The sequence below is a fragment of the Lissotriton helveticus genome, chromosome 1_1, assembly GCF_964261635.1.
Source record: "Lissotriton helveticus chromosome 1_1, aLisHel1.1, whole genome shotgun sequence".
NCBI lineage: Eukaryota > Metazoa > Chordata > Amphibia > Caudata > Salamandridae > Lissotriton > Lissotriton helveticus.
In genome coordinates, this window is record NC_136057.1 from 1,349,864,368 (window position 1) to 1,349,890,217 (window position 25,850).

General features: G+C 45.0%; 1 protein-coding gene across 3 annotated transcripts in view; it reads left to right on the top strand.

Annotated features, from left to right (window-relative positions):
• CSDC2 (cold shock domain containing C2) overlaps positions 1–25,850 on the top strand; it is a 197,945-nt gene that overhangs the window by 35,302 nt on the left and 136,793 nt on the right. The window contains exon 1 of one of the 3 annotated variants that reach the window (XM_078683163.1): positions 10,642–11,138. The exons of 1 other annotated variant lie outside the window; for it this stretch is intronic. The gene's annotated coding sequence lies outside the window, so the exon portion shown is untranslated. Of the gene's footprint in view, positions 1–10,641; positions 11,139–14,616; positions 14,636–25,850 lie in introns of those variants that run through there. One more of the 3 variants, XM_078683178.1, reaches the window with a different exon arrangement.

A 25,850-nucleotide genomic window follows, 5' to 3' on the forward strand; every position in this document is an offset into this window, starting at 1 on the left:
GTAGTGAGTGCAGAGTAGTGCGTGCAGAGTAGTGCGTGCAGAGTAGTGAGTGCAGAGTGCAGAGTAGTGAGTGCAGAGTAGTGAGTGCAGAGTAGTGAGTGCAGAGTAGTGAGTGCAGAGTAGTGAGTGCAGAGTAGTGAGTAGTGAGTGCAGAGTAGTGAGTGCAGAGTAGTGAGTGCTGAGTGCAGAGTAGTGAGTGCTGAGTGCAGAGTAGTGAGTGCTGAGTGCAGAGTAGTGAGTGCAGAGTAGTGAGTGCAGAGTAGTGAGTGCAGAGTAGTGAGTGCAGAGTAGTGAGTGCAGAGTAGGGAGTGCAGAGTAGGGAGTGCAGAGTAGGGAGTGCAGAGTGCAGAGTAGTGAGTGCAGAGTGCAGAGTAGTGAGTGCAGAGTGCAGAGTAGTGAGTGCAGAGTGCAGAGTAGTGAGTGCAGGGTAGTAAGTGCAGAGTAGTGAGTGCAGAGTAGTGAGTGCAGAGTAGTGAGTGCAGAGTGCAGAGTAGTGAGTGCAGAGTAGTGAGTGCAGAGTAGTGAGTGCAGAGTAGTGAGTGCAGAGTGCAGAGTAGTGAGTGCAGAGTAGTGAGTGCAGAGTGCAGAGTAGTGAGTGCAGAGTAGTGAGTGCAGAGTAGTGAGTGCAGAGTAGTGAGTGCAGAGTAGTGAGTGCAGGGTAGTGAGTGCAGGGTAGTGAGTGCAGAGTAGTGAGTGCAGAGTAGTGAGTGCAGAGTAGTGAGTGCAGAGTAGTGAGTGCAGAGTAGTGAGTGCAGAGTGCAGAGTAGTGAGTGCAGAGTAGTGAGTGCAGAGTAGTGAGTGCAGAGTAGTGAGTGCAGAATGCAGAGTGCACAGTAGTGAGTGCAGAGTAGTGAGTGCAGCGTAGTGAGTGCAGAGTAGTGAGTGCAGAGTAGTGAGTGCAGAGTAGTGAGTGCAGAGTAGAGAGTGCAGAGTAGTGAGTGCAGAGTAGTGAGTGCAGAGTAGTGAGTGCAGAGTAGTGAGTGCAGAGTAGTGAGTGCAGCGTAGTGAGTGCAGCGTAGTGAGTGCAGAGTAGTGAGTGCAGAGTAGTGAGTGCAGAGTGCAGAGTAGTGAGTGCAGAGTAGTGAGTGCAGAGTAGTGAGTGCAGAGTAGGGAGTGCAGAGTAGTGAGTGCAGAGTGCAGAGTAGTGAGTGCAGAGTAGTGAGTGCAGAGTAGTGAGTGCAGAGTAGTGGGTGCAGAGTAGTGCAGAGTAGTGAGTGCAGAGTAGTGAGTGCAGAGTAGAGAGTGCAGAGTAGAGAGTGCAGAGTAGAGAGTGCAGAGTAGTGAGTGCAGAGTAGTGAGTGCAGAGTGCAAAGTAGTGAGTACAGAGTGCATAGTAGTGAGTAGTGAGTGCAGAGTAGTGAGTAGTGAGTGCAGAGTAGTGAGTGCAGAGTAGTGAGTGCAGAGTAGTGAGTGCAGAGTAGTGAGTGTGTAGAGTAGTGAGTGTGCAGAGTAGTGAGTGCAAAGTTGTGAGTGCAGAGTTGTGAGTGCAGAGTGCAGAGTAGTGAATGCAGAGTAGGGAGTGCAGAGTAGGGAGTGCAGAGTAGTGAGTGCAGAGTAGTGAGTGCAGAATGCAGAGTGAGTGTGCAGAGCAGTGAGTGCAGGTGCAGAGTGGTGTGTGCTGTTGAGTGCAGAGTAGTGAGTGCAGAGTAGTGAGTGCAGAGCAGTGAGTGCAGGTGCAGAGTGGTGTGTGCTGTTGAGTGCAGAGTGCTGTGTATTGGCAATGTAAATGACAATGCCATTTATTTATGATTTAAAGAAAAAAAAAAAGAAATGTCATGAGCAATGCCAATAGCTCTACTTTTATTGATGCCGAGATTGTAAATGCTTGTTATGATATAGTTTTTGTGCTAAATATCTAGACCTGAGGTGGCATTGTGTTACTGGAACGTGACTCTTACACCCTTTGGTCTCCTTTGCCTTATGTAACATTTTCTATGCACTAATTCACAAACGTACGATTCATTGTGTCGGTTTGTGTGATTTTGAAAATGTGGAAAGTTTTGCTTTAGGAGCAGTGATTAACTGAGTCATTTTTAAATGCGTACTGTAATATCTGCAGTTGTAAAGCAACCATTCATGTCTTTGGGCATTCTGGCTGTTAGATAAGATATTTGTTACTGATGAGGTATGTTTCACACAAGATTCCCTATTCGGCACACTATGTCATACCGCCTTTAATTCTGATATGCTTTCGAGGCACCATGTTTGTTGAGACTAAGCGTGGTGTGCCAGCACATGTAAAGAAGGTGGGACTGTGTCTGACAAAGGGTAGCATGTTAAAAATGCACTGGAGAAAGTTAAATATGCATTTCCAATGAATGCATGATGATGCATAAAGCGCAATAATGTAGGAGATTCTATACATACTAATAAACAAACGGCGTGGTTATGCATATAGGGATTAAGGCGCCTAAGTTAAAATTAGCACTGATACTAAGGTTGATTAAGATTAAGGTTTACAGTGCTTTAAGGTATGGAGAACCATAAACTCCACAAGGTTAGAGAAAATTCCTCAAAATACAATTTCTACTCCCAAGCACACGTTTAAGTAAACACGGTTTCCCTGTTAGTGATGAGTATATACAGTGATTCAATAACACATTACACAATACACAATATTTCTTTATTTGTGTGTTCTTTTTGTCACGCTTTATTCAGTTCTTTCCAGCAACAGCTAACGCGTTTCGTCGCATTAGGGTGTGAAACTGCGACTTCCTCAAGGCTGCGTAAATATTTATCAAGGACCCCCTGAGTGCATGGAAATAGAGTTCCTAGACCAGGGAAAAGCAAATAATTTGATATGTATCAATCTAGGCAACAGAGCGTAACAAGTGGTCGAAATGAACTGAGCTAAAACATTGGTTTTTTGTAAAAAGGGGGAGTTCAATTTTATTCACAAATTATTAAAACACATTGAAGTAATAATACACATTCACAATTTACATTTAACACATGTAACTCAATAAATTGAGAATACACAACAACACTGTTAAAAAGAAGCAAATAATTCAACGAAATGAAGGTTACATGAAATAAACACAATTTTTAAGAGAAAAATGTGGCTAAATTAATCTCTACGCGCGTTTCGGCGAACCAGCGCCTTCTTCTGGAGCAGCCACGATAGTATCTAAAAAAGGAAAATGTCATATAAAAAAACATTATATACAATATTGTATCACTCTTATTGTGTAACATAAAAACACTTCAAAACAATCCAATGTTATTCTAGTAGTCTCAGACTTTCCATTTTGTTATGACCAAACTTTTTAGTATTACAACATTACTATTAAGGATTTCATTTCCTTGCCTTAATGGTAATCATAAATAAGCGACTGTGGTAGATCATTGAACCCATAATCTTTTATCTGCACTAATGGTCACAGAAAGAAGACGGTGTCTCATAATATTAGATTGACCATTCCCAATATTGGAAGTTAAAGGGTTCTTACATTAGATGGTTAATAAAGGAATTCTGATATTTGTATCTCTCTAGTTGAACCTCTAACTAGCGTGAACGATGAAATAGAGAACACTAGAGATGGTCGCAGTTATCAAGAGGTTATCCTAGCAGGACCTAAATACTAATATACAGTACATTTATATCATAAATAAGGTCACTTACTTTAAAAACACGAAATATATTGCTGTAACTCGATGACGCAATCTGGTTTGTATGTACAACGAGTACCCTTTCTTTGTTTATGTAATGAAGATATTCTAAACCATAAAGAAACAGTGAATGAACATTTGAACAATTATTATTATAGCCTAGTCTATGATTTCTTCATAGCCAATATTTAATAGAAGAACAGGATTGGTGTTTTACCTATTTTAATTGAGGTTTGCAGATGGATATTCCGTAAACACTGATGTGATTCGTTGGTCTCGAATGTTGATTTTAATTTCTATATTTCCTAAAGAAATTATAGGATCTTTCAATTTATTAGATCTTTCAATTTTTTATGTTTTACTTTAACTAAACAATTAAGAAGGATACAGTTTTTTACTTTAAAAGATGAAGGTACCTTAATTAAGGAGTAGGGGTTCGTTTAGACCCGCCGCCCGGAGTTAAAAAGTAATGGCCGCAGTAATGCGTATTTATGTGAAACTGGAAAGGTATGATCCTCCTGATGTGGGGATAATTAATTGTGATGATTGCCTACAGAATGGATAGAAAGAAAACTGGCATGAACATCTATACCATATAGTTACCGGGTAGCAACTTCTTAACTTAATCTCTCAAGGAGAGGAAGGACTGATGGTTACCTTTTTGCTTGTGCTCAAAGGCGGTCGATTCAGATGATTTAAAATAACTCCCTGTCTGTAAGATAGAAAAAATAGTAGGGAAGTTATGTTACTCGCTCTTCATTTAAAAATTGCGAGTCAACTAAAAAGTGACTAGATTAAAGGTGCCACATTAGGGATTTCTCCAAAAACTTACCCAATTGATATCAACAGGGCTCCAAAAATCCGGCGGCGGGACACGGGGGTTCTATGCTCCTTCCACGAACGATGGCGTTTTAAAGCTCTTTAAACCGCTATTTATATACCCTACTTGATTGGATGAGTGAGTGCAGCTGACCTATGTGCGGAAATGGAGAAAGGACCACAAATTGCAGGGAGGTAAAAAGAGGACTAGATTCTCTAAAGGAATATCACAAATGGCTCCCAAGTATACTGTCACTTGAATAGACATAGACGATGGTGTGGAGCGCATAGACTCACCTAACTCAACAGAATAGTAAAAATGGAGAAGGGAGCCATATTATCAAGGGGCCCTAGAGTCAATTTTACCTATTGATCAATGCCAAATAGGAAACTCTATATCTATAGCGCAACAAGAATAATTGCAAATATAACCATTGGCTCGTTATGTATTGAGTAGCGATCTACCTAATAATTTGTAAAAGAAAGGATCAAATCGTGCGGAATCTCGTAAAGCTTGGAATTCCGTTTGACACAACTATACGTGTAAACTTGAAGAGACTCCAGATAATCTATAATTTTAGCAATTTGTAGATCAATGGCTCCCAGATCTAATGTTGCTTAAATCAACATAAACGACGGTGTGGAACGCAAGGAAAACCCCACCTAGTCGGGATAATGGAAGATAAAAAGAGGAAACTGCATCTTAGGTGGGCACTGAACTCAACTTTTCTTATTGTTAAATTCCAACAAAGGAACTATCAGTGACACACCGCACGTGTATGCGAGAATAACTCTGGACTCGTTATAAAACGGTATGCGCCATATTCTATGGATGAGAAAATCAAACCATAAAGAGTATCGTGCAACTAAATAATATATTTGACAGAACCATGGATGTCAACATGATGGAAATCTATATCATTTACTATTTCAACAAATTATACATAAATTAAAAATATAAAATGACTGAGAGAATGGTTATGGTAGTAATGGCTAGAAGAGGAAGGAAGGGAGCCCAAGGGTGTGTGATATAATTCTTGATACCACATGAGGAGAAATACCTTGGAACTTCTTAATAATATTTCTAGTAAGGACAAACTATACATAACTGTCAACTTATAAACGGAATGGATCTTCAACACTAAATCAGATAGAGCCAAAACAAATTTTACTGAGGTAGGAAGAATCTGCGGTTATTCTAGCAAATAGCGTGCTCCCACGGCAATTCGCTATTCATTCCTTCCCGAAAGGTGTTAAAGACAAATATCCAGAACACCTCCCTCTTTTTTCTAATTGCACAACCACCATTGGAGTCTGAGATATGAATTTTTTCCAGCACTCTCCATTTGAAGTCATCTGCTTGGTGTCCCTTTTCTAAGAAATGCTTCACCATTGGGGCAGCAAGTTTGTGAGTTCTTATCGCCGAACGATGTTCGTTTAACCGTGTTTGTATAGCACGGGATGTTTCTCCTATATACCCGAGGAGACACGGACACTGTATGAAGTAGATCAGATTTGAGGATCTGCAATTCCACATTTCTTTTGCCACTGTTGTATGGCCATTGTGCGTAAATTCTTTGCCTCTTATAATATTGGTACAAGAGGAACATGAGGAACAGGGGAAAGTTCCTTTTATTGGATTGCCTGATACAATCGACCTTTGTACTGAATGATTTCTGTCAGATGTAGGTTGGAAGCATGAACGAACGATATGTTCCTTAATATTTCTGTTCCTTTTGTAGGCAAAGAGTGGCTTAGCTAGTTTCAATTCTGGAGTACAGTTGCTGTTTAAGATGTGCCAGTTTGAATTTATGACTTGTTTAATTTTTGTATCAAGGGTAGAATGTTTAGTTACACAGACCACCTGGTCAGTGGTTTTAGCAGGCTTTGGTTGGAGCAAGTAATTACGGTCATAATAGCGGGCACGCTTATAAGTATGTCTCACTAATCGGTGAGGATAGCCTCTCTCGATGAATTTGCTTCTCATCACCATTGCCTGTCTGTCGAAATCTGCAAGGCTTGTGCAGTTGCGCCTGACCCTTAGAAACTGGGAGAATGGAATTGAATCTTTTTGTGATCTAGGGTGAAAACTACTATAGTGCAGTAGGGTGTTTCTGGCTGTGGGTTTCGTATGCAGATCAACTTTTAAAATGCCCACATCATTCATAATTTCAATATCTAAGAATTCCACCTTATCATCACTGATGTGAGACGTAAAGTGCAGGTTGGGATCTGCTTCGTTTATCCAAGAGATGAACTCATCTAGTGCATCCCTCCCATTGGTCCAGACAAAGAAAATATCATCTATATATCTGGACCAATGGGAGACGGACTCAAAAAAGGGAGCTAATTCATTATATATATTTTTTGCTTCGAAAGCCGCCATATATATATTCGCAATCGAAGGCGCTACTGATGCGCCCATACTTACCCCCTTGATCTGGCGGTAAGTATTCGATCCAAATTCAAAAAAGTTGTCGGTTAGGACAATTTCCAAACATGCCAGTAAAAATGATTTGGGGCAAGAGATGTTATATGAATCAATGAACCAAGATGTAGCTTTCATTGCTCCGATGAGGGGAATATTACTGTATAAAGACTCTACGTCCAATGTAACTAAAAGGTCTCTTCCAGGGGTAAAGGTTAAGCCTTCTGTTTTTTGTATCATGTCACCTGTGTCACGCACATATGACTTGATCTTAGATACAAATGGACGTAGGTAGTTGTCTATATATTTGGAAAGGGGCTCAGTAGCTGTACCTATGGTAGAAACTATGGGTCGATAAGGGGGATCAGACTTCCTCAAGGCTGTACAAGATAAATATACAAAACTGCGCTGTATTTACTGGTGTCATACAGTTGTAAGTCAAATTGACTTATAATGTTACATGTTATACATTTATATCAAAGTTAGAGGGTATGTTTAAATGGATCACATGTTTACTACATATAGAGCTAAGACCCATGTCAAAGGAAATATTCATAAAGATACTCAGATATAGTATACGATGGAGAGAGACGGAAGTAATAAGATATCACAAATAGGCGGTAACAAAACCTTAAGCCCGAGTGTTAAAGGAAATAAAGCGCCGAGTCCACCATTGAAAAGTTACAACTGTGCACGAGCGAATGGTGATGTGATGGTATCAAAGTGCGGTTCATCATATAAATTTGTGCCAAGTTTTGTTATAAAAAGGTGGCTAAATTGCTAAGACCAAAAGTGAGTGTTAGAGAAGAGTAAGAGTTTTCAAATACCTATGATGTCAGAACGTATAATATCTGTAGATTGAGATGAGAACATGGGTAAGTATCTCTTAAAAACATCAGTATTGTCTAATCTATACTCCAATCAACATATAATGGGGAACACCTACTGTATATGTGGTGTTAATTCCAACTCACACAGGGTTTCTGAAGAATCGAGATGTGGATAAATATGCGCAATTCTTGTGTATTCCACTCCAAATAAGTCACCAATATAATCACTCCTCTGAAAATCAATACATAATGTCAACACCGTGCATGTACATAGTGCTCCAAACTTTGTGGCAAGTACTGGTTTAACATGAAATTCTGTATTTAGACGAAGCAGTATGATGAGTTACTAACAAAGCTTTGGCAATAATGTGCACACAATCAGCACGTGTGACTATATTTCAATACTTCATAACCACTATCTATATTGGCTGTTGCTGGAAAGAACTGAATAAAGCGTGACAAAAAGAACACACAAAGAAATATTGTGTATTGTGTAATGTGTTATTGAATCACTGTATATACTCATCACTAACAGAGAAACCATGTTTACTTAAACGTGTGCTTGGGAGTAGAAATTCTATACATACTAGATGGTACCTCTGCTGTGAAAGAACTCCTCTAGAGGCATGCACTATATGCTGTACACACACACAATACTCCCCAATGATGTCCCATTTTGTTTCCATCTTCTTAGTATCAGGGTAGTAATAGTTAGGGATGTCTCTCAGCCTTGCCAAATGCATTATCCCATACATACTAGATGGTCCCTCTAACTTGACACTGCATTTAAATAAACTGTTTGAGTAGCTACATGGCATAGAGTTTCAACGTTTCAGCTTTTCGACTTCACTAAAATGGGTAATAGTCTGCTTTTGCAAAGTTTGTTCTTTAATGCCAGGTTCAGGTTTGGATTTGTAGTGAACAAAGTAACAGGTCCTAATGGGGACCGATCTTCAAAATCAGTAGATACTAAACGAATTTGGACATGATTGCAGAAGTGCCTAGGTGCCCTTTGAACTGCCTCCCACTAGAAGCATATTGAATAGAAATTAGGATTGTGCATAAAATATGTCCTAAAGGCTGATTTTGCATGAATTGACTGTGGCAACTTTGGGCTGCTTTTTGGCCTGAAACTGATCTGCGTTGGGCTGAATTTGGACTTGAACAGCACTGGGACAGCACTGGGCTTGGGACAGGTATCAAAATCTGGCAACACTGGCAGTGCCCCTTGGTTCGGCCCCCCACTCCCCAGGGGAAGGGGGATAGTGGCTGGACCGGGGGTCTCTGTGGAGGCCACCCCCGGGAAGCAGAGCCCGAACACCAATGGAGAGGATTGGCGGGAGATAAGGGAAGGGGGACAAAGAAGGAGAAAGAGTGGGCCCACCAGATAATAGGGCTGGGCCAGCGTAGTCGTAAATCTAGGGTTAGGAATGTGGTAGGGAGATAGGGGTATTTAAAGGAGGGCACCGGGCACAAGGCCCTCTTTCTCCGGGGAATTTTGTCAGGAGAAGACCCGCCCACCCACCCGCTGAGGAACAAGATTTCAGGGGTGGGGGGCCTGGAGAAGGAGGTGAGATTTGTCGCAGAGGCATAGTGGACTTGCAAGAGGTTCTTTGGTTTGGAAGAAGGGACAGCAGGCGGTATGTACAAAGCGATCCAAGAATAATACAAAAGGCAGGTTGCGAAGCGGGCACAGACTGCAAACGGGCAGTCAGGACCCAGGGGGTCACTGGCAAGCTCCCCGAGCACTCTGTTTTCAGGTGAACCGGAACTAAACAATTACACAACAGAGGGCAGAGCCTGTGACAAGGGGGAAGTTGGGGTACCGGTTACCGGGGCACCTCGCAGAGATTGGTGGGGGAACAGCCAACCAGGTTTGGCGGGCGGGAAGCACATCGGCTTGCCCAGGTAACAAGAGGGTACGCACCGGAAGGGACGAGGCCCCGGGCCGGGGTGGGAACAAACGCTTACCCAGAAGGAATTGTGTGGACACCGGAAGTGAAAGGTCACCCGGCCAAGTGGGAACCGGCTGGTTACCCGGGAGTGAGTGGGCACCGGAAGCGAAAAGGACCACCCGGTTGGGTTAAAGCAGACGCTTACCCAAGGATTGCGTGGCAACCGGAGGTAAAAGGTTACCCTGTCGGGCTGGAAGCAGAAGCTTGCCTGGAGAGAAAGGAAAGGGTGTGTCCCGGGGAGGGGGTTACCTTGGCAAGGATAGCTGCACTGAATGTAGGGCACAGTGCAGAGCAAATGGGGTTAAGGACGGTGATAGGTCACCTTGGCAAAGATAGCTGCACTGAATGTAGGGCACAGTGCAGAGCGGATGGTGTAAGGACACAGGCTCGCCGGACAAAATAAATAATGGTGTGTAAAGGATCGCTTGTAAGTTGGAAATGCCTAATAAACTGCGGCCTCAATTCTTCCATAAACCGAAACTTGTGTGGTCTGAATTTTTTGGGGGTGCGACCATGTGGGGGGGGGGTGCCTCTGCTGAGTGTCTGCTAAACACAGCTTGCTCTAGCGACAGTTTAGCCCAGTCACAGTCTGCAGGGGCAGGATTCAACTGAGAGACCGCCGGAGAGGGCTCCAATAACCGGGTACTCCACTGAGAGACCACGATGGAGGGGCTCTAGTGACGGCCTATTCCAGTTACAGTCTGCAGGGGGTAGACTTCAATGACAGCCCCCGCAACCCTTCACTGGAGGACCAAGTTGTCACCGAAGCTCCTCCCCTGCCGTCCCTCCTTCTGCAGCTTGCCACTAGGAAAGAGAGCAAACTGTCCCTGGAGCCCACCCCCTGTCACTGGAGCCCACTTAATGCAGCCATCACAGGAGCAGTCTCCCACTACACTGGACTACAGCCCGTCGCTCGAGCGAGCGGTTACTGGAGGGCCTCCCCTGAACTCCGCCCCTTGCTGCCTGTCATTGGAGTAGGTGGTCATAGTAGCCCCTCCCGCTCAGCCTGTTGCCGGAGGTGCCTGTCACTCACAGCTCCGCCCCTGCAGGCTGTCCTCGGAACAGCTGGTTCCTGGAGCCCACCTGGCCCATCCCCTGCAGTCAACCACTGCGCCTGGCAGCACCTTTCTGTTCCCTTTTCTAGAAGCTTCTCCCCTGCTGCCTATAACCGGAACCCTGACAGACCCCCCTCCCCTGTATCTTGTCTCCTGAACCCCTCTCTTTCAGCCAGTCACTGGAGCAGGCTGTCACTGCTGATGTCAGCAGCAGGGGGCGGGGCTGAGGGTTGTGGGTCTGACGAGGAGGCAGAGGGAAGCAGAGCAGGCGGGAGGAGCTCCAGCGGAAAAACAACACCCCCTCCCCCGTGACTGCCCCCCACCCCAGGCGAAGAGGGGCGCCCGAAGAGAGACAGTCACTGGTGGGCGGGGGGTGCACAGAACCCCCTCCCGGGACTGGGGTACGTTCCTCTAACCCCACCTGTCCGGGGCGCACAGGCAGGTAAGGAGAGGCAGCACCGCTTGCTGCATGCCTGCTCTCAGCGGTGGGAGAAGAATGAAGGGGCGGGGGGTACAATATGCGAATAGGCAGGCATTTGCAATATGGTGGTCTCTGCAAAAGGCAGGCAGCATGGGAGTGACAGCATGAATACTAAAGCAGTCATATTGTGGAGGTGGGAGCATAATCACAGGTGCGGGCCAGCAGTCTGTTTATATACGCTCTGCCTGGCCTGCTGGCCAACCCTTTCTCTTGCTACTATCATTAAGATTCGGCTGATCACTGTGTATCGATTGCTTCAGACACCCAAAGAAACACCCCTGTCTGAAATATAACCTCGCCTTTAATGCAACCAACCATTGAAGCCCTCTACGTTAATGCTTCACCCTAAAAAGAATGCAGCCACCCTTTGAAAACCCCCACTTTCACCCTAACAACGAGACCCGCCCCCATAGCAATGTCCCTAAAATACAAGGTCGCCTACAATGCCCACTTTTCCCCAATAACAGTCGTATGGTATACCGCCCACCCTTTTTCCGTCCTGACTATACAGCGCTCCACTTTGAAATGCCTCCTACCTCTTCTCGACAGTGCACCTTTCTTTGAATATTTCCATTTGTTTTCTTCTCAGAAACGTATACCATTACAGAGCCTTTGATCCGACCCTGGAATGTAGTTTTACCCCCTCATACTGCCCCTCTTCCTCGTCAATAGTGCAGTTTGATGTCAGCGGAGTGCCCCCATGGTTCCCAATAACACAGTTCGAATTGCTCCTTTCCCGTGGCAGAGCAGTTCCCACCTGAAAATATTCGCCGTTCACCCCTTACTTAAGCTCCCATGAAAAAGTCTCATTTTCTCCCCATCAATATAAGTCCCTAGACATGGCCCTTTCTCCTTTTCTCCACCACAACTCAGCACTGCCCATGAAATGCCCGCTCTCGCCCAATCGTCTCTAAAATACAGTTCCGTTCTTGAAATGCCACCTGACGTGCTTCTAAATTCCCCAATTTCTCCCCAGTCATGTAATTCTCTACATACGAAATGGCAATTTTCGCCGCGATATGCCGGCCCTGTGCTTCTGGACAGGTGACTGAAGTCGGGGGTGTGTCCCTGCTGCACCAGTCTGTGCTCACTCACTTCCTCCGCCAGTGCCATACTCTGATTGGACACTGGATGTCACTGTTTGTCAGTGTAGTCATTTTAATGACCTCAACTAGTACCATATATTGAGTGTCTGCTGCACTATTGTCTGCTTCTTCCGGGACCTCAACCAGTGCCATAGTCTGGGTACTGACTGTCACCGCCACATCCGTGTCTGCACCCCACACGACTTTACCCACTTCCATACTGCTTCTAGACAGAGGGTGTCACTGTTGTACAAGCCTCTGCTCCCACCAGCCCCCCACCGCCCAGCCTGTGCAGTTCTCGGCCTTTACCCTGAATTTTACCACTGCACTTGTGTGTTTGCTGTCTCGGTCCATAGGGAATGCCACAATTACTAGACTGCTCCGCCTGCCCCGCTGTCAGCTCCCTCAAGACGTGCATCCAATATTTTAATGTAACTGGACACCACAGATCCCCAGAAAGCACAAAACTTGCATGTGAATGAAATGATATTTTGAGGTGCCCCACTTCTGTTCACACAGGGTCAGTTTATGGGAAACATAAATATTGGATTAAAGACCGTTAAAACAAGCACTGGCCAAGCCAGGGTCCGACCTTAACAAGCCTGTCAGTTTTTTGTTAAATATCTCGTCTAGAGACAGCTTTAAGTGTGTCGCCAGCCTCTTGTAAAAGAAACTCATAAAAAATGCCTGTGAACATAAAGGGACGTTGGGTCTGCCCTCTTCACCCATTGTATTATTAATCTGCATCCACTATTTTCTGCTGACCAGCATGGGTCAGCTCATGTTAGCCACTGGCTCTCTTGTATCGTGAGTGACAGAATTTTGGCCGATCACATGCTCATACCCACCTCAAAAGAAGTGCTTTTCAGTACCAAAACTGGTGGGCCAGCTCTTTGCCATTTTTTGTACTTTCCATTCGTTATCTTCTTTTAGAACAAAAAACATACTTGTGTGTTTAACATATTAGGATTACAGTTGTTCAAAGCCAATAGTACATTTTCTTTAGACCAATAAAATCCAAATTCTCCTGCGATGTGCAGTAAAACAAAAAATAATTGCTATGCCAGTTTTAAAAACACCTACCTTCTTGGCAGCCAGCACCCATACTACTCTGACAGAATATGGGATAGTTATTTTTCTTTGTAATCCAACCTTTTTAGTGCAAGCATAAGGTGACCATGTTTATGATACGGAATGTTTTCTTTTTTAATTTTTTATAACATGTGCTTGCAATAAAAAGAATGTAAACATATTACCATCGCTTTGGCATGCGTGGCCAGAACTTGTGCCTTTGCCAGTGCATGTTATTTATATTTATCTGCAAAAATATGCAGTAAACATAAACAGTTTCAAAGTAATAAAATGTAAAACTGCTGCTGTCTAAAGGTGGTGTGTATATTTTTGGAACACATTTCTATTTTATAAATACATTTAAAAAAAAGTGCAGTGAAAGCAGAGATTTGCCCACTCTTCTCAATCCAAATAAAACTAACATATCCACCGCTCAAATTAATTTCATATATCACCATACTAATACACCACTAATCCTTTTGGTTTCCAGAGTAACGTGCTACTCGCTGCAAAAGCACTTTAACGCCTCGTCAGGGGTAGCAAGTGCTTTATAAATGCATGTACAGTACAATACTAGCTCTGGCTCTGTAGTAAAATACCATCACTCATAGTGAAGATAGCCAATGACCAGGCGCGCAACACCCATTGGCCTCAAAGAGCTTCAGCAATCCCCCACCCCTGTCGTGTGTGGCAGCCCGGGCTCAGACAGCTCCCGGCACACACACAGCAGCACCCGAGCACTTCACAGGTCTTTAAAAGACCTTGTGCATGTTAATGGGGCTTTGTTGTTGTTTCACCCCTTCTAAGAGCCCCTGCAGCTACTGCCGATTGCCTAAAGATTGAGCCCCCACCCCGAATTTTTTTCTAACCTCCCCGCCCCCCCCCCCCCCCCCCCCCCCCGAAATTTGACTCTAGTTGCACCTGTGCCAATAACTGAAAGTGGCTGACTCATTTCCCCATGCTTACTGCTGTTGTGGGTAGAGGCAACATGCGAAGTACACTTAAACAGACCAGTAGAGGAGGAGGGCTCAAAAGAGATAGGCAGAGAGAGAGAAAAGGATGAGGTTATTTTATTATGATTTTTTGGAGGGAAAACAATGGGCCAGTCAAATCTGGCCTGAAAAAAGAAGGCAAGCCCAGAAGATTTAAGCACTTATTTCAACACCATATATAAAACATTGCATATACTATAGTTCTCTCCATCTAATTGTCTGATTGCAGATAAGAAAGAGGCAAGCTGTAACTTAACACTTCCGAATTTGAATGGAAAGACAGCACCACCGTCCCTCATCACTCCAGCAGGTAGAAAAGTACATCGTTTAAACAGGCGCTAGAGGGGGTGCATTTCTTTGCTTTGGAAGGATTCTTGACTTTATGGACAGGGGTTTGGTTTGTGTACAGTACATGGCAGAGGTGCAGTTTGTAAGGTGTGGATAAGGGCCCCACTCCACGAGGCCGCAACCGGTCCATCAGCATCAACGTGAAAACGTGTTTGTGGGTGCAGTCTTAGAGGATGATGAGTGGAGGGGTGTAGTAATTGGGGAGGAAAAAATACAAGGGCATAGGCGGTGAACGTGAACTGGTTCGAGAGAAGTGTTTAGTTTACTGAGCAGAACTGAGAGCCAAGGAGAGGCAGAATAAGAGTTACTCAGTTTTGGTATACTTCAGAAGTGACCAGTTGGCTGCTATCCTTTTTCCGGATGGGGTCAAGGCAGTAGTCCAGGTTGTTGTAGGCGTTTAGTAAATTAATTACATTTGTGTGTAGTATCAAAGCATAACACATTTACAGTTGCTTGTGGCTTGTCTGAGGCACCCACTTCCTCTCCCTCTATAGCTACGCAGAAGATGCAATGTTGATCTCGCTTTGGCTGAGGGCCCGCATAATGTTGTTTTTTTCCAAGTCAGCTTACCGAGTAGAGCAAAACGAGTTGAAACATGCATCCACTCAAGTCAATCCTGAACTATGTTTCAAGTTTGTTTATTTCCTGCATAGTTACTTAAAACCATTGCAAAATTGCTGCATAAATTACATATATTATTCTTTTTAGTTTATAAACGGGAATGTTCAGATTAAAACCCAATTTAAAACTGACGATTGGACGAGTCTTTGCAAAAAAGAAACAGAGTTAATTATAGGCATAATATGTGTCCATTGTGTGTCTGGATACTGTACTTTGCAGACACATGTCCCGTGGGTTTCTTCTGAAGGTCATCGTGGTTATGTTGGTCAGGATGTCTCCACTTGTTTAGAGGGTAATCCCTTTACTTCTGGCAGTTTGTTCTTATTATGTACTGGTTAGGGACATTGTCCCTGTTATCAGTGTGCTGCCCAGGCCTGGTTCAGATTTTTGTAATCTTGGGCATTTTCTGTTCAGCCATCATAAGGAATTTGACCAATCTGCAGTTTAGTTGTGTGTTTTCTGGATTTAAGCATGTTAGCACCGCTTGCCTCCTGGTGCGGATGCCTTTCTGTCTGAAGGGTTCTTTGAGAAGCTGTTTCCGTGCTTGATGCAGGTCCTTGCATAAGCAGATTAGATGTAATATGTCACCTTGTTTGGTTTTGCACAACCTGCACGGGTCTTGTGCTAGGGACCTTTGCCATGGTGGAAGATGCTGAGCGCACGGAAGGATTCCCATCCTGTACCTTAAAAAGATCATTTTTATGGACTTCGGGTAACTCTGGTTAAAATATGGTTGCGGAGCCAGTGTTTTATAGGAATTAAGCGTCATCCAGGCGTGAGATCTGTGTGAGAAGCTTGCTTTATCTTCCACCAAGGAGATATGTTTTAAGGTTTTCAGACCAGTTTTTTAAAGTTGTGATGGACAATTTGTGCGTCCCAGAGTTCTGTAAATGTAAATGTGTGTATACTTGTAGAGCGCACTGCCGCCCCATCTCGGGGCATCCTGGCGCTGTATACCGCTGTGGAACCGATCCTGGCTTTCCCTGTGAGATGCCCCCTCCAGGGCGCCCCCAAGGTGAAGCCAGGCATCCCAGCGCTGTTGGGGCCATTGTGGAGATTAAGCAAGCTATTGCCCAGAGTTGCAGAGTGGGACCCATGATTAGAGTAGGCACCGAGGCGAGAATTATCGAGTCCGCGGACATTGAGCCCAAGACCCTGCTGCGTCGGGAATTGAACCCTGGTCCCGGGCCTGACCTCTGCTTCAAGGTCTGCCGCTTCTAACCAGTGAGCCACACTTCTCCAGTTCTGTAAGTTGGGTTGATTCTAGGGCTGTCTGTAGATGGCGTCGGGCTTCGGAGTACTCCCTGTGGTGTATGTCCTGCCACAGCAGATAATTTAACCTATCTGTAGTGGCACTTCTGATCCTATGCAAGCAGATTATATAAGCTCTGTGCCTAGCTAGATCTTGTCATAGAAGGCCAAATTCCAGCCTTATTTGAGCCGGTGATGTGTAGGACGGAAGGCTTAACATGATTCTATAAGTCTTCAGCCTTGTCTTTTCCAGCTCCTTTGTGTCTCATCTCGCATTGCCTGGCTGCCATAGGTAATTGAGGGGAGTAATTTAGCCTGGGCTACCTTCAGAAATGGAGTCAGGGTATGCCCCATCAGATAAATTGCAAGGTTTTTCAGTGTTAGTGCAATCAGCAGACCTTTCCTTCTGGCGTCCTCATTCTGGCGCCAAAACGACCCGTCCTTGTCAAATGTGACTCCAAGGTACTTATACTCCTGCACTGGGTCAAGCTTTGTGCCACCAAGGAACCCGGTTTTATGAAGGTTCTTTTTGTAGTTTATTGACATTGTCCTTGCCTTGCTCAGATGTATTTTTATGTTGTTTTCTGTGGTGTAGTGCATAATTTCTGTCAGTAAATGCTGGCGACCAACGTAAGTGTGACTGAGCAGAACAACGTCGACTGCGTACATGAGATTGGACAATGTTTTCCCTCCTATCCTTGGTGAATGGGAATTGCAGGCGTCGAGCGCCTTTGGTAGGTCAGCCATGTACAGATTGAACAGGGTCGGTGCGAGCACACAGCCCTGTTTCAATCCCTTGGTTGTCGGAACTTTCGCCGAGATGTGGGTACCGCCGCCTAGTTTCACCTGCACCCAGGTATCAGTATGGAGAAGTTTCAGCATGTTTAACATATGCTGCGGTATTCCCCCTTGCGCCAGTTTCCCACACAATCTACCCCTCTCAACGTTGTCGAAGGCAGCGCTAAGGTCGATGTAGCATAAATGCAGAGGTAGTTTTGAAGCTTTGGCTGCATCATTAGTGAGATTGTGAGAATATTTGTCCATGTGCTGGCCAATTTGCAGAAGCCTGACTGATTCAGCGGTATTATCGAATTCGCCTCCGCCCAGTTTGTCAGCTCCTCTAGTATAGTGCCCGAGAAGTATTTTACTTCATTGTCTATAAGAGGGACTAAGCGATAGTTGTTGGGCACAGCTTTATCACTTTTTTTGTGGATTGGCACTATTGTTGAGCCCTTCCATGATTCCGGCATTTTGTTTAGCTGCCTGACTTCCAGAAACATAAATTGCAGGATGTCAGCCCAGTCTTCGCTTTGAAGGGGGCCGGTGAAATTCCGTTCGGATCCGGAGCCCCTTCCTTCCCCCCTTTAGCTATCTGCTTTTTAATTAAGAGGGGCAGAGAGCGGTTGTCTGTGCTTAATGCTCTGTTTTCTTTGGGTGGCAGCTCCTGGTCCCTCATCTCCACTTTGCTTTCTCCGGCTTGTTCTCCAGATGTCCTGATATTGGCCTTGAGAGTTCCTTCGCTATCTGTTTGGTTGTTGAAGTGGGTGGTAAGGAAATTTACCCAGTTTGCTTCCAAAATATGTGACCCAATACCTTTATTGTGTGGGTGAATAATCCCGTTCACCGTCTCCCATAAGCGGGCGCTATTATTACTGTTTGTGTCGTGTAGGAGTTTAGCCCAAAACGCATTCTCACACTCCCTGTTGATGTTACATTTCAAACTTTTTAATTTTGCCCGTTGCTCATTCAAGGATGCTCGTACAGTGGCGTTCTCTGGGAGTCTTCTCAGCCTGCGCAGAGTTGCATTTATTGATTTTTTTGAAGTGTTTCAACTGTTGTCTTTGATCCTTGAATTCTTGTTTTTCTCCCATGCTTTCTGGGAGTTCTTTTTGTGACAAAAGTTTCTGCGTCTCGATCGAGGAGCTTGGCTGTGAACTGTTCCAAGTGATCTATTTTGTTTTCTAAGCTGAATGAATTGAAGAGTTGAATTGCTGCTTCAGCCTTAGAGTTTATGTTGTTTGTTGTACATTTTTTCCTTCTACGGTTGGACATAGAGATACAACCCAGAGTTATGTCCGTGCTGATTGATCTTGCTGCAGTTGCTGTTAATTGGAATTCTTGGGGGGGATGATCACTATCGCCCTTACCCCCCATTCTATACCCAGATATGTATGGAAAGAGTGCGGGGCTTGCAAAGGTATAGTCCAGTATGGAGCTTGTTTTAGGGGAATAATAAGAATCAACTGATGGAGTGTCGTTCGTAAATCTTCCATTTAAATCTCGAAGGTTTAGATGTTCTAGATCTGCAAGTAGTCGACTATTGCAGTACTTCTTCTTTCTGTGCGGTGGATGACTTTGTATTGGTATATTGTGACTTCCATTTTGTATAGTTACTTCCTCTCCTTGTGATGAGCCAATCCGATACTGATTTAGGTCCCCTGTCAAAATGAAGATCGGAATTTTCATCTCAGTAGCATACTTTGCCGCTTGACTTGCGAATGCTGTGGAGTCTTTCGCTTTACGTTTAGGGTGGACATATGAATTGATCAGGCACACCTCTGTTTCTTCGTTCTCAATTAGGATTGAAATTGTGACTGCTATTATTGGGTTTGACGTTGAGTCCATAATAGTCGATGAGGGTATTCTTGTTGTAGAGATGTAGGTTGCCAGCCTGCCAGAGCAATGGCCAAATCTGCCCCTCCATATTGCTGTACTGGCATAACAGGTGTAGCCCTCAATCTGTTTTATTGCATCAATGCTCCTCTGTGCGTAAGGTGATAGTGCTCTATATTGATCCTTGTTCAAGCCTTGGCGTGTTCTAACAGCTGCCTATGGAGCCGTTTCTTGTTGGCCCCAATCGGTGTTAGCACTCAGTTGGCGGGATCTACCCTGTGCTCCTCTGAGTACACAATTTGGGTACGTTTGGCAAATTTCTGGTTCCGGTTTTACGTCACTTAGTAATGGCGGTGGATACGCTGGTTTTTGAAAGGAGGCAATATCAATGTCCCAGCTTTGAAATATGGCCAATTCGGCAATCCTGAACTATGAGAAATATACATTTCTGTTTGTAGCTCGGCCATTTCAAAGTGATTCTCTTTCATGCAAGACAAAATAACCTCCATCCTCACCGTTTGTACGGATCAGTGCTGTCTCCTATCCACTGTAATCTTAAAAAACTTTATTTAGTATTTTTTGTGTAATTGGCGCATTGAGCTCCTGCTTTGTTAGTTCTTGGAGTGCCTTCCAACTGTTTAGCTGCTTTCCATCCCCTCATGCTGGTTTTCTCATCACATCTTAGGGATATTTGGAAGGCTTCCCTGGCAATGCATTCCTCTAATTGCTTAGCATTGGCTTTGTAGTTGTTTGTGACTCATTTGCTTGCTTTCTGTTTGCTGGCTCTACTTGTTTTAGGCTGTCCAGCTTCAGTTCGTCCCTTTCCTTGCCCAAATGTTATTTACTGATTTCTGTAAACGGGCCTTTAAATCTTGTTCTTTTCTTGTCACATTTGCTATTCAATCAAAGACAAAGGTAAAATGTCAGACTCCATCTTCAGGGAGCTTGATGTTTACTTTTCTTTCTTTAACTTCAAAGTGGGAGGATTTTTGTGACAATTATTCAGGCTACTGAAGGGTGCTGGAAGGAAGGCTGTAGGATGTATTTTTTTCCAGCAAACAAAATCTAAATGTGAATGAACTATGCAGAGATTTCAAAACATCAGATTTAAGAAAGCACAAATAATGCACATTTTTTGTTAATTCTGAAGTGTGGTGGAAACAAATATTCTACTACGATCAAAACAAATCAATACACTAGGTGGATGACATTTGCACACATTATCGTTTGTGTATTGTATACTTTCATCAGTAAAACTTTGTGCAAATGTAATGGTCATTACAATTGAAGATGTGTTGTCTGTAATGGCAGTGCGCTACCGCACCATGCATACACCACTTTACACTATTCCACTCTTTTCTGCACCACTCCATGTCACTACACTCTACTCGGCACCATTCCACTCTACTCCACGCCACTCTTCTCTATGCCAATGCACCATACTCCGCAGTACTCTACTATGCACCACTGCACTCTGTGCCACTCCATTCTACACCACTCCATGGCACTCCACTGTATGCCAATGTACTCTGCAACACTGCATTCTATGCCACACCACTCTACGCCAATGCACTCAAATCTGTACCACTCCACTCTGCCAAAGCATTCTACTCTGTACCACTCCACTGCATTCTATGCCAATCCATGCCACTGTACTCTACCCTGCACTACTCCACTCATCTCTGAGACAATCTACTCTGCACCACTGCACTCAGTGCCACTCTACTCTACTGTACTCTATCGTACACCACTCTACTCTGAAACCATACGCTATCCACCTCTGCAATCTACGACAGTCTGCTCTGCACCACTGTACTCTACGCCACTACACTCTGCCCCACTCTACTCTGGGACACTCTATGGAATGCACTCTATGCCACTACACTATTTCTACCACATCACTCAAATCTATGGCACTTTACACTACCCTGCACTACCCTGCACTACACTACTCTACTCTACTCTACTCTACTCTACTCTACTCTACTCTACACTCCACTCCACTCGGCAACATTGCATTCTATTCCATTGTACTCTCCTCTGCACCACTGTACACTACGCCACTCTACTGCACTCTACACCAATGCACTGTATGCCACTCTACGCCACTGCCCTCTCTCTCAATCCACTATAAGCCACTCTTATCTACTCTAATCAACTTTACACCTCTGCACCCTACAACACTCTACTGTATGCCACTGCACTATAAGTCACTCTATTCTGTTCTGCACCATTCCACTCCGTGGCACTCCACTCTACGCCACTGCAATCTACTTTGCGCCACTCCACTTTGCTCCGCTCCACTTTACTCTATGCCACTCTGTTCTACTCCACTGCACTCAAAACCAACCCACTCTATGCCACTGCACTCTACACCAATCTACTCTGCAGCACTGCACTGTATGCCATTACACACTACAACACTTTACTCTACACTTCTATACTCTACTTTACAACACTGCACTCTCTGCCACTGAACTCTTGCCACTCTAATCTTCCCCAATCTACACCACCTCACTCTGCTTTGTACCACTCTACTGTCAAAGCACTCTACGTCACTGCACTCTATGCCACTGCACTTTATGCCAGTCCACTTTATGCCACTCTAATCTACTGAGGACCACTGCACTCTGACACTGAACTCTATGCCTCTCTACTCTTCACGACTCCACTCTGTGCACTCTACTCTGCAACACTACACTCTATGCCACTGCACCCTATACCACTACTCCATGCCACTGCACTCTGCACCACTACCCTATGCCATTGCACTCTAAACCACCTCTCTACTCTCTACCATGCTAGTCTGCACCACCCTACTGCACTCTATGCCACTGTACTCTACTGCCAAATCACTCTACACCACTGCACTTAAAGGCAATCGACTCTAATGTAGTCTGTTCCATTGCACTCTACGACAATATGCCACTGCACTCGATGCCACTCTATTCCACTCTGCTCCATTCCACTCTGCTCCATTCCACTCTACGCTGCTCCACTCTACACCACTGTAATCTACCCTGCACCACTCCACTCTGTGCCACTCTAGTCCATGCTGCTGCACTCTACGCCACTTCACTCTATGCCACCACTTTACTCAAAACCAATGAACTCTATGCACCTGCACTCTACACCAATCTACTCTGCAGCATTGCACTGTATGTCACGGTACTGTACACCACAATACTGCACTGTACAACACTCTACTCTGTGACACTGCACTCTCTGCCACTGAACTCTTCCACTCTAATTTGTACCACACTGCTCTATGCCACATCATTCTATGCGACTGCACTCTATGCCACCTCACTCTACTCTGTACCGCTCTATGCCACTCTACACCAAAGCACTCTACGTCACTACGCTCTATGCCACTCTAATCTACTGTGCACCACGGCCCTCTATGACATTGCACTTTACTCCTCTCTACTGTTCATCACTTTACTCTGTGCCAGTACACTCTACCCCACTCTATTATGCACCAATGAACTCTTCACCACTGCACACTACACAACTTCAGTTTAGGTAACTCCATTCTAGTCTGCATGACTCCACTCTACTCTGCAACATTGCACTGTTTGCCACTGCACTCTACCCCACTACTCTATGCCTCTGCACTCTACCCTGCACCACTCCACTTTCTGCCACTTCACGCTACTCTGAAACAATCTACTCTACCCCAGTGCAGTCTGTGCCACTCTACTCCACTCTGTGCGACTGCACTCTATGCTGCACCACTCTACACCACTCCACTATGCACCACTCTAAGCCACGGCTCTCTACCCTAATGCATTCTACAACACTTTACTCAAAACCAACGAACTCTATACCAACTACTCTGCACCACTGCACTCTATGCCACTCTAGCTTACAACACTCTCCGCAGCTGCACTCTACACTACTGTACGCTGTGCTACGTCACTCTATACCATAATGCTCTGCGCCACTGCTCTCTGCACCCTTGTACTCTGCACCAGTGCACTCTACATTATACTCTGCAATACTGCACTCTGCGCCACGTAATGCAGTGCCACCTTATACTCTGCACCACAGCACTCTGTCACTACACTCTACATCACTCCACTCTTCGCCAAAATAATCTATTCTGCACCACTACACTCCACGCAACTGCACTCTATGCTACTGTACACCTCTGAACTCGACCCTGCACCACTACACTCTCCCCTGCACCACTACACTCTACCCTGCACTACTCCCCGCCACTTCACACTACTCTGAAATAATCTATTCTACACCACCGCGCTCTAAGCCACTCAACTCCGCTCTGAGCCACTCCCCTCTACGCCATTGAACTCTGTCACTGCAATCTATTCTGCACCATTCACCTCTACTCCACTATACGCCAATGCAGTCTACACAACTTTACTCAAAACCAATGCACTCAACGCCACTGCACTCTACACAAATCTGCTCTGCACCTCTGTTTGCCACTTCACTCTACATTACTACACTGTGACTCTCTACTCCATTAAACTTCTACTCCACTATGCCACTACTACACTCTCTAAGCAACTCCGCTTATGCCACTACATGCGTCTTTACTCCACTCTATTCTATGACACACTACTCCACTGCCACCCTATGCCACTTCCCTCTGACAAACAACTCTACAACACTCTACTCTGCTCATCTCACATTCCAACACTACTCCACTCTTTGACACTCCACTCTGACTTTCCCTCTATACTACTCTACTCTACAACACTCTATGCTACTCTACAACACTCTACGACACGCCACTCTACACTATTGCACTCTGCACCACTGTACTGTACTTTGCACCACTGTACTATACGCCAATGCACTCTACAACTCTCTACTCTGCCAGACTGCACTCTCTGCACCGCTGCACTCTTCGCCGCTGCACTCTTCGCCACTGCACTCTTCGCCACTGCACTCTACGCCACTGCACTCTACGCCACTGCACTCTACGCCACTCCACTCTGTGCCACTCCACTCTGTGCCACTCCACTCTACACCACTCCACTCTTCTCTATTCGGCACCACTGCACTCCACCGTCTCACTGTACTCTATGCTACTCTACTCTACTTTATACCTCTGCACTCTACCCTACACTGCTCCACTCTACGCCACGGCACATTACTCTAAAACAATCTACTCTACCCAACGGCATTCTACACCAATCTACTCCACTCTACGCCACTGCAATCTACTCTGCACCACTCTACTGCACTGTACTCCAAAGCAGTCTAGACCATTTAGCTCAAAATGAATGTACTCAATGCCACTGCAGTCGACGTCGATCTACTCTGCACCACTGTACTTTATTCCACTTCAGGCCACTCTTCGAAACTCCACTTTACAACACTACAGTCTATGACGCTCTCCTGCATTAAAGTCTTCTCGACTCTACAACACTACTCGACTCTACAACGCTCTACACATCTCCGTCCATGTCATTGCATGCCACTTCATTCCAACCTATTCTACGACCCACTACTCCACTCTGCTGCACTCCACCATTCCACTGTATGCCGCTTCACTCTGACTCTCTATGCCACTTGCCTCTACAACACAGTGCTCCACTCAATGCCATCCCACTCTCCTGCACTGCTCCACTCTACTGCACTCTACCCCACTCTACTCTACATCACTGTTCTCTATGCCAATACGGTCTATGCACTTTACCCAAAACCAATGCACTGTATGCCAATCTACTCTGCAACTCTGTACTTTGCGCCATTTCACTCTAGGCCACTCTACGGCACTCCACTCTACTCCACTCTATGGTACTACTCCACTTTGATGCTCTACGTAACTACGTCTATGCTACTCCATTCCACTCTATTCTATGACACACTAGTCCACTTTGCTCCACTCCACCACTCAACTGTTTGCCATTTCAAACTATGACACGGAACTCTACCACACTCTACTACACTTTCTGCCACCTCACTCTCCTACACTACTCCACTCTATGCCACTCCACTCTACGACAATCTGCTCCACTCTACGCCACTCAACACCCTCTACACCACTCCACTCTGTTCTTCACCACTCCACAACACACAGTGCCACTCCACGCTACTCCACTCGGACACTCTACTCATTTCTACTCCACTGTATGACATTCTACTCTCTCCACGACACTTTACACCACTCCACGACACTCTTCTACACTACACTCTACGCGACTCCATAGCATAACACTCCACTCTACTACACTTTACGACAGTCCACTCTGTGCCACTGTCCTTTACCCCACTAACTTTTAGCCATGCTGAACAGCAGCCACGCTGAGGTACGACTTGGCTAAAACATATTGGCAAAACCAATAGCTCTTGCATAGGCTAGTCTTGTCAATGCTTGTTTCCCTTTAAATGTCTTGTTTAGTTGGCCCATTCTCTAATTTCCACATTTCCAGAGACCATGTACCCATGCAGGCAGACCGTTTTCAGACACACAAACAGCACTACAGATGCACAAACAAATGTGAAGGGCTTGAATGTAGCCTGTGCTTAATTTTTATTCTATTGTTTAAAGTGCAGAGCACAATGTGTTTCTTAGTGGATGTGGGTGAGCCACTGAAAGCTGGAGGATGGTTGAGCCAAATGACTGGCTGTGGCTTCGCTTGCGGTCTTCTTGAAACCTCGAGCTGAAAATGGACAGGACTTTCATGTAATTTCTTCCTGCCACCCGCGCTCTATCC